This window comes from Catharus ustulatus, chromosome 29 (genome assembly GCF_009819885.2).
Source record: "Catharus ustulatus isolate bCatUst1 chromosome 29, bCatUst1.pri.v2, whole genome shotgun sequence".
Taxonomy (NCBI): Eukaryota; Metazoa; Chordata; class Aves; order Passeriformes; family Turdidae; genus Catharus; species Catharus ustulatus.
This window is the reverse complement of record NC_046249.1, coordinates 3,621,586-3,631,533: the sequence shown is the minus strand read 5'-3', so window position 1 is coordinate 3,631,533 and position 9,948 is coordinate 3,621,586.

The following is a 9,948-nucleotide window of genomic DNA, read 5'->3' as shown; positions in this document are numbered from 1 at the left end:
CCCGGGAGCCCCTTCCCCTGCCCGCCCCCACCGGCGTCCCCTGCCCGGCCCCGGCGCCCCTCGGCCCCAGCCCGCCCCCGCCCCTCGGCCCGTTGCCGCCCAGGGCCTCGGCGTCCCTCGGCCCTTATGCCCCCACCCTAGCGGCCCGCGCTGGCCCATCACCCCGCTGCCGCAGGACGCCGGCCCCGGGCAGCCGCGGCTCGGGGGTCCCGGTGTCCCAGCCCGGCCGGGAGCGGCCCCGGGCCCGGCGCGACCCCGGCAGCGGCTCCGCGCTCACCTCCGCCATGGCCGAGCGCGAGCGGCAGGGGGCGCGGGCCCCGGATGCGGCGGCCGCCGCTGATTGGCTGCGGTGCGAGGGGGCGGGGCCGAGAGCGGGGCCGTCTGAGGGGCTCCGGTTCGGGTCCCGGAGTCGGGGCCGGGCTGGGGCCGCTCCGGTTCGGGGCTGGGCGGGGCTCTTGTCCCGCCCGCCGGTACCGCCCGGAGATGTCCCTGGGGAGCGGCACGGAGGGAGGGGAGTGCAGGCTACCCCGAGGACCGGGCGGACCGTTTTTTGGTCGCTACCGGAGGCGCCCCGGGGCCGCCACTGTGAGGCCGCGTGGCTCCAGCCCCGCAGAGCCCCGCAAGGAAATGAATCCCCCGGAGGCTGGTCCCGTGTCCCTGTGCTGGGTCCCTCGGGTCGGGGCAGGCGGTGGGAAGGCCCAGGGACACACCGGGGGCCGCACAGGTCAGAGGAAAACCGTGCTGACAACCGCGGCCTTCTGCATGTATCACGAAGCTTGAACCTCCAGGAAACACTTTCAGGGATCTCACTGATCACTCCCTTGATAAAAGGTCACTGCCTGTCATTTAGAGTTCACAGAAGAGGGAGATCATGGTTGGAGCCCAGAGAAAAGGGTCTGTGCCTCACAAGGACTGGGGTGTAGACACTATCTCATCATTCCTTGCTGTGGCTGTGCTTCAAGAACCCCAGAGATGCACTTGTAGAAGCTGCCTGATGGGATTTTCCAGCTCTGTTTAACTGGTGATGACCACATGCTTTCAGAGAGCAATCCTCCAGCACAAGGAAGGAACCCATCTCCAGGGATTGCTGCAGTGAATGGCCCTGCCAGGCTCCCCCACAGCCCCTCGGGGACCCCCGATCCCTCAAGGACTCATGGCTGAGCCAGCAAGGCAGCCCTTCCCTCGGGGTGTGCAGTGACACAGTGCACAGGGATATTTTCAACCACATCTCACCATATGATAGATCCTGTGGGTCATCATCCAGCTCATGCCAATGCCTGTGCCTGGATCTGCCTCTGGCTGTGCCCACGGAAGCCTCGTGCTCAGTCTCTGGAAGCAGCCTCTCCACCCTGGCAGTTGGCTCCATGCTGGGTTTTGCTCACGCTTTGAGCTCAGGAAGCAAAGTGTTATCAAGTGCTTCTGAAGTGGTGGTGGCCCTCGAGCTGAGAACCAGAGCACTTCACCACCTCTTTGTTCCCTTGCTGGGAGCTGTCTGGCTCTTCTCAAAGGACTAACAGTTTGCAGATGCTGTTTGTTCAATAAAAAGAGTAATCTCGTCTCCAGCTTCACAAAAACGTCTGCAGAAACTGCTGCTTTCTGCCTTGCTCCCAGCAGTGCATCCGAGTGTTCTGTCGCCACAAAAAGCAGAGAAGTTGGGGGTTTAAGGTTTGGCTCAAGGCCTGGGGTTTTGGGTTAAGGTCTGGGGAGAGCTTCACTCATTTTTGAGGGTGCAGTGCCCCAGCCAACTTCTGCTTCTCCATTTAGTGCTTGCACTGACAACAGCAGGCTGCACTTTGAGCAGTTGCACTTCTTGGAGGAAGCAGTGAAACACCATCAGGAGACACCTCCATTGCCTGGGACATTGATTTCTGTCCTCAGAATGACCAGACAACACATCCTGCATCCCCACCAGGCTCTGAAGGAAGCACATCACCCATCCCTGTTGCCGAAGCCGTCATCCTAACTCAGAGATTTTAGTGCCTGACATTCGGTATTCTGAGATTTTCAAAGGCATTTTAAAAAGCCTGAAGAGCAGTGGAATACTGGGTGGTTCAGGCTCTCCAGGTTTGCAAGTGATTCGTCAGGACACTCTGGCAGCAGCTCTTGTACAATTGCTGCTCTGTGGACAGACACAACAAATCCCAGATGGGTGAAGTGGCTTTGACTGAATCTGGAGTTGATCTGCCTGCAAAACCAGGGTGGCCTGACATGGTGTCCTCCTTTCTCTCCTCCACCTGTGCCCTGCCTGGTAAGCAATTCTGTTTCTTGAAAAAGCTTTGCAGCCCTGAGACAAAGGGCAGATTCTTTTTCTTTGATGCAGCTCAGCCACGGGGTGCTTTGCCACAATGGATTGTAGATTAAAAAAAAAAAAAAAGTTTACATGGGTGAAAAAAGCAGTGTTGATAGCGGGGGGAAAAAAAGTGTCTGTATTGATAAAGGACTGACTGTGCCTGGGAAAGGGGAGGTTTGTGTGGGGCTGTATCCTGCCGTGGATGTGGGGTGGGCTCGATGCCGAGGAGGGCACAGACAAGCTTGGCCTATAAAAAACTCTGGGTTTCCGGTCGTTTGAGGCTGCTGACAGACAGAACAGCTCCAAGGCTTAACAAAGCAGCTGTGAATTAGGCTTTAGAGAAGCATCAGTTCTCACCAATGCTAGATGGAGCTCTGCTACTCCAAACACCGCACCCGTGTAGGCTTTCAGATGGGTGTTGGTACTTCTGAACTGTGCCATGGCTGTCAGCTGCCCAGCACAGCTTCCAGGAGCCCCTTCCAGGTTTTCTGAGGCAGAGAGGACAGGTGATGGGATGACTGGGTCAAGGTGAACATCATGGCTATATAGTTCCCTTCTTGTCCTGTTCTCCTCCCAGCCTGCCTCCCTCCCTTCCTCCTTCCACTTCAAGTTGTCACAACCCACAAATGTAATTTATTTACAGTAAAACACTTACCATATCACAGTCTCTGCAGGGCTCACAAAAATGGGTGCGATATCTACAGATATAAATTCAGTGCAGGCTTGGGCTTGCACACTCAGGATGAGTCCTGCAGGTCAGATAATGCCCAGGCTTCCATCCCATGTGCTGAAATCCCAGTTGGCACTGCAGGGTACAGGCAGGAAGATGTGGTTTGACAGCAGTTCAAATAGGCACACGAGGGTTTGCAGTTTTCACAGCCTTTGCTCCTCACAGCTGCCAAATAAACACCCCTGGGATGGCCAATCCTTTCAGGATGTTAATGTTCCAAAAAGGCCAGCACTGAGAGGACAGGAATGTCTTTTTCCTCTCATGCTCTGCTGTGTGGTGACAGCCAGAGGGACAGCCCAGGGGACAGCAAAGCCACACAAAGCCTCTGCTGCCAAGGGACACAACGGCTGCTTGCTGGCCTATGGTGCAGTGTCCCCCTGACCTGCTGCTTCCCCACAGCTCCTTGGCTTCTGTGGGGTCAGTCCTGCAGCTGGTGAAGCTCCTGCATCTGAAATATATGCTGAGAGCAAGTGCTTCTTGCTGGTGTCAGTAATTAACAGGAGATGCTTGATGAGGGATGTGTGGAGGCCAGCCATGCCCAGACTTGTGTCCCCATGTCCCTCTGCCAGGGCAGGATCTACCTGGCTGGGCAGCTTGACTCCCTCCTGCCCTTGGCCAGGGGTGGCACGGCTGTGTTTGTTTATCTGTGCATGTGTCCTGCACACTCACCCCTGCAGACAACATCCCCCCATTCCTTCCGTGCTGCCTGGGGGCTGTGGGTGTGCAACCCCGAGGGAGGGAGCTAAATGAGGGAGCACTGATGAGGAACTCATTAATTCTGGTGCCTGACAGCCTCACAGGATGATGATAAAATGCTGCATCCTTCTGGAGCAGCAGGAGGCGGCGGCAGGACCAGGAGGGAGCAGCCTGGCCATCCCACACCCCTCCTTGCAGCCAGGCCCCCCATCCTGCACCCCTGTGTCCTGACATGGAGCCTGCATCCAATCCCCTTTTCCCCTGGATCAGCCAGGAGGGGTGGGAGCACTGTGGGGTGGATAAAGGTGGGATTGTGCAGGCACCATATCCACCACAACTGCAACCCTGTGGCAGCAGGGTTTGGACAGCAGGGTGTGTGGGCTTGGATGGCAGCTGGAATGGGGATGATGCCCTCCTTTCCAGCACCTGGAACAGGGACTGTGCCCTCCTTTCCAGCACCTGGAACAGGGACTATGCCCTCCTTTCCAGCCCTGTGTGCACACAGGTGCTTTGGTGTAGCCAGCATGTGACTGTGTGCCTGTGTGTGCCACTGCATGGGGTGGCACCTTCACAGGGCACCAGCCTGTGCTGCTCTGACTGCCTGGACGCTGACAGAGGCTCTGGTGGTGCCTGGCAGCATTCCTAATGAATTCAGTGCTGCCCTTTGCATCAAACAGCCACAGGAGAAGGCATTTCTTGTCCCCATCTTTATTCAATGCACCAAACACGCCACTCCTGGGCCTCACACTCACAACATCTTGTTCACAGCTGCAGCTTCAAAAGGACCAGGGGAGAAGGAGGGGGAGATTGTGTGGGAGGCACAGAACGTGCTGGGGCTGCTTGTGGTCACCATGTCCCACCAGGGAGGAGCTGAGATGCCCTGGACACCACTCCAGCTCTGCTCCCCCAGGCTGCTGGGACCTGGCTGTCCCCAGCTGTCCTGCAAGGCCATGCAAGATGCCTTGGACAAGGTGTGGGGCTGGTGGAGCAGAGGAGCAGGAGGTGCATGGTGGGCAAGGGGGTTCTGTCCTACTCAGAGCTGCCTCTGCCCCCTCCTGTTCTTCCCTGCTCTACTCTCAGCCCGGCCCCATCCATCTTACAGGGCTGAAACCCAATTACCATCCCAGGGAGGGGGTGGTGCAGCAGCAGAGATGTCCATTAGCCTCGGGGATGGAGATGGAGCGATAGGAGCTCTAATGGCCTCACCAGGACTCTGATGACAGCCTGGCTGCCCCTGCCTGCGCTGGGGTGGGTGACACCAGAGCAATTCAATCCTGGTTTGCAACCCATGGCAGGGATCTTGATGCAGCTTTGGAGCCCTGTGCATGCACACGTGTGCCTTGTGTATGCTTGCATGACTTAAAGCCACTCCAACACCCACAGGGGCAGGCCAGCCATCTGACTGTAAAGCAGCCCAGAGCTGCTCCCTCCTCACCCTCACTTGTCCCACTGGAAGAGGGATATTTGGCAGTGGAGCCTGCTGTGCTCTGAAGTTTAATTAACCTCGTCTCCCCCCCTGAACAGGCTTCCTTTCCTCTGCTCAAATGCCACAAATGATCCTTTGCAGATGCTAATCTGCAGAAGGAAAAAAAAAAAAAAGATTCCACATTTAATTGCAGAACATAAAGATATTACAGGGTCATTAAAACACCATGAATATGGAAATTAAATCCACAGGCATCCATGCAGATAATGGCAGGGAAAAGGGAGTTGCAGGTGAAGCTGAAAGGTGGAAAGGTCAGCTCCATCTGGATACATCATTAACCCCCTGTTAATCCAATGGCCAGGGGGGTGTCTCGGGGGTCTCGGCTGTGCTGACCCGCAGCAGGGGGAGGGTGCTGCTGCCTCGGGCAGAGGCCAAGTGGTGAGGGTTGGCCCTTGCTGTGGGGTTTTTGGGGATCAGCCTCTGCCTGCAGCTGCAGGAGCCGGCAAAGATGGCTCAAATCGCTGCTAAACCTGGTCTGTGACTCGGACCATGGGATCTGACAGCCCAGGAAAGGATGCTGAGATGGTTTTGCTCTTCAGGGACTCCCTCCCATCCCGGGCCAGCTGTGGAGCCAGGCCCAGCCCCCTGTGTGCCTCATTACTGGGCTGATCCCAACACCTTGTCTCCCCTCCGCCCCGGCTCCCTCCTGCTGCTCACACTGCCGGCTTGACACTGACGTGAGCTGCTAAGTGGAAAAAATTAATAGGGGCCTTGCTAATTGGAGCTGAGACACCAGGAAAGAGAGAGACACGGGCCAGGGAGGCTCTGACACCCGGCTGCAGACGGGTGATGGGTGCAGTGGTGTGGCAGAGGCCACTGCCACCTGGACTTGGGGGCTGTTTGGCAAGCCGTGCCTCTGTCCTTGCAGCCTTTGGGACGTCCCCAAGGAGCTCCAGCCCCGGGCATTCGGGTCCTGCCAGCTGCTGCTGCCTGATGGGAGGGCATGGGTGGGGAGGGCGTGGTGCTGCTGGGACACGTCCGGATCCTCGGGACCCTCCAGATCCCCAGCTCAGCGCTGCGGTGCGGTTGTGCCGAGCTGCCAGACTCCCCCCTCTGCTCTCCCAGCAGCAGCTTTTGCCTCCAGGGAGAGCATGAGGAGGAGAAAAGCAGATTAGAGTTATCGCTGCATCTCCTCGCTGAGCTGAGAGCTAAATGTCAGACCACATCTGACACAGCTCCGAAGGGGAGGGCGAGCAGTCCCGGCGCGCCCCTCATCTCGGGGGGCACCTATGAGGGCACAGGCAGTGGGGCTGGCAGCTGGACACCAGCCTTCCCCCGAGAGCAGAGAGGGGAGGTGGCTGCCTCGGGGTCCCGCTGCCTCGCCTGGCTGGCACAAACCCAACCGCAGCCCCAGAAACTTTCCTCCTCCTGTTCCCATGGAAACGAGGAATTTTCTTCTCCCCAAAGTTGAGCTGCGTTCCTGCGCTCTCTGCCCCAGTCGAGCCCCTTCGCCAGAGCCCCGTGGGTCGATGGTTTGGTGGGAGCTGCTGGTCCGGCTGGTGCCTCGGCTGTGTCTGTGGAGCCAGAGCCCGGCTCTGGAGCTGGGGCAGCACAGATGCCCTGCCCTGCTCAGCTCAAACAGAGAAAATGAGCAGCCTGCTGGGAAAATAGCCCGGCAGAGTGACCAGAGGGCCCTGCTCCAGCCCCAGCCATCGTGCAGCGTGAGCCCCTGAGATTGATGGCCACACAGCAGGAGCCAGCCCCGCTTTGGGCTCCGGCTGGGAAGGACACTTGGGGAGTGATTTGAGACCGTCCATCGGCAATCAGAGGGTTTCAGCGCTCTGCTCACCTCTGTCAGGGAGAGAACGGCCTGGCGTCTGCTCTGATGAAAAGAAAAGCTTTCCCCATCCATCAGTCCTGTGGGCTGGCAGGAGCTGGCATCGGGCACCAGCCCTGGGGGCACTGAAATCCAGAGGGCTGAGCTGCAGGAGCTTTTCGTGGGATAAATGTGGAGGAGTCAGATTTAGACAACAATGACTAAAACTGAGCTTCAGTAAAAATTAACTCCAAAGAGGGGAATGTTCCAGGCGCTGCCATTTGCTGTCAGTAAAAATAAACCTGCAGGTTAAACACAGCCTTTTCCTCCTGGGTGCTCACGTGCCAGATCAGGGCGCTTCCTCCCGCTGAAATGGTTAAAAGCATAAAATCACCGAGGTCCTGCTCTGCCCTGCCCTGTTGAGCATCATCCCCGGGGCTGAGATGGGGTCCCCAGGGCCCCTCGGTACTCAGGGGTGCATCAGGGCTGGGGTCACCTTGTTAGCACAGTGTTTGGGGTCCTGAGAGCGCCTGCTCCACATCCAGGACCTGGAGGTGGTCATCAGGTGATTTTTAAGGCTCACTGGACACCTGGCAAGGCCCATCCCTGCACCAGCAGAGCCTCCCAACCACACAGCCCCCTCCCAGGGCTGGCTCCTTCCCTCCGCCTGCCATTCTCACTGGGGTTTTAATTAGTGCTCCTCTGTATATTCAGCAAGCAGGAGCCCAGAATGGAAATGTACAGGTGTCCCCTTGATCCAGTTTCCATGGTTGCCACATCGAGGTGGGGGCTACACATTTTTTTTTTATATTTAATAATTTTATTACAGTGGCTTCAATCCGGCGAAGAAGGGAAGGGGGGAGAATGTGGGGGAATAAAAAATGCTGGATGAAAAGGCCATGTTCCCGTGGCTGGGCTTATTTGCTGTCATTCTTTTTCTCTTATTAGCAAGCGCTGTTTTCCAAGATGCTCAGAGTCCAAGAGCTCACTAACGAGATCCCAGCTCTCGCTGGTGTGGGGGAACAGCCCAGACAGCCATGCTGGAGCCACAAATGTCTGTGGGGCCACCCCAGAAGCCAAGGGAGAGGAGCAGGATGGTGCTGAGCAGAGTGGGCATCAGGAACACCACTGAGCTATGCTGACATGTCCTCATCCCTGTCCTCATCCCCATGTCACTGTTCCCACCCCCACTCCCCTGCCCGTGGGATTGTCCCTGGCATCCCCCACCAGGACAGCAAAGCTTCCCTGGCCTCAGATCACCAAAGGGACCTCAGCCACCACTGAGCAGCTCCTGGGGACACTGGGTCGGTGCCTCACTGCTGGGCCCTGTGCACAAGGAAAACCCAGGGAGTTCGGGCAGAGTCCTACAGCCCTCCCAGGCAATCGGGCTCGTGTTCAGGCACTCCCAGCACCACAGTCCCTCTGCCCTGCCCCATCCTCACCCGGCGTGGTGGCACTTGGTGAAGGTGGTGGCTGCTCCGGGGCTCTGGGTGCCAGCACCAGAAACTCTCACCCTCTCCTCTCACCAAATCAGTCTCAATCTCCTCTGGTGCCACCAGTGCAGTGTGTGAACGTGTCCATCTGTCACTGTCGGATTATTTAGCCCCGACCCTGCCTGTGAAAGCAGGCAAAAATCTTCTCTGTTTACCCGGAGCTCAGAATGGGTTTCAGCTTTTGTGCAACGGGCGTTAAAAATAACACAGAAACGGCATGGGCCCAGGAAAAATCCTGTCTCCTTGCACTGCGCTGTGCGGCTCGGCTTGCCAAGTAGGAAGAAATCCCCTCTCCTCCTGGCAACGTCCCGCACTGTGGCAGGCAAATACACACGCCGAGCCACGGACCTATTAGTCACCAGTAAATGTTCTTTTCTCTCTCGATTTGTTTCCCTTTAAGCTTGATGTTTTCCTCTCCTGCTGCCCGGGCCTCGTTAGGCTGCAATTAAAGCCAGGAATCAAAGCGGTATGGCGCAATTAAAACTCGGGGCGGGACGCGGGATGCCCCGGGGAAGCCGGCAGCCAGCGCTGGGCTCTGCTCACGCACAGCCTGTCCTGCACGGCCCCGGGGATGGTGACAGTGCGAGGAGGCAGGACAGGCGCAGGCTGAGCCCAGCCGAGCTCCGCTCTAAGGATCTTCTGTCGTTTACAGCATCACCAGCTCTGGCACCTGGAGGATGAGCCGAGATGCAGCCACTCCTGAAACAAGATGAATTTTCTTGGCTGTGGGAGTCGTAAACACACAGAGCAGCTCACAATGAGGAAAAGACGCTGCTCACGGTGCCTTTACACTGAGATTAAATCTGCCAGGGGAGGTCTGTGCCCATCCCTGCACAGGATCCTCCAGTCCCCATGGCCGGGGGGGTCACACTGCTGCTCACTGCACCCTCCCCCGTGGTTTTCCTTGGGGACAGCCCTGAGAATGCGGCTCACCCGCAAAGAACCTGGAGCCATCCTGTTGGTTCACAAAAAGCTCAGGGAACGGTCAGGCCGTTGGTGTCCTGCTCCCAGGGATGGGAGGGCTGGATGGAGCCCAGGATATGGGCTCAGGGCACCGCCCAAGCACGAGCATTGTCAGTGCCCGGTGAGCCGTGACGGTGCCCGGTGAGCCAGCGGGCAGTGCCTGGACACAGCACGGCAGGGCTGTGGAAGGGTCACACCATGCTGAGTCCCATGGGCAAGACAGGACAGGACCAGAGCTGGTGCCCACGTGGGGAGCGCTCAGAGCAAGACTGTGACCACCAGGGAGAGATCTGCATTGATCTGTGCCAGAAACACCAGCACCCCATCGTAGCTCGTCTCCCCACTGCTGGGGCCTGGCCCAACAGCCGCCCCACGCAGAGGCTGCCCCAGCTTTGAAAATAGATAGTAACAAGTGAGCGCGGGCAGCAGAAGTAGCAAAGCATATGGTAGGTGTTGGAGTTTATTCCTGTCGGTAAGTGTCAGCAGCGACAGACGGCTGGGGGTGGCGAAGCGAGAGGTTTTGGTAGGCGCCCG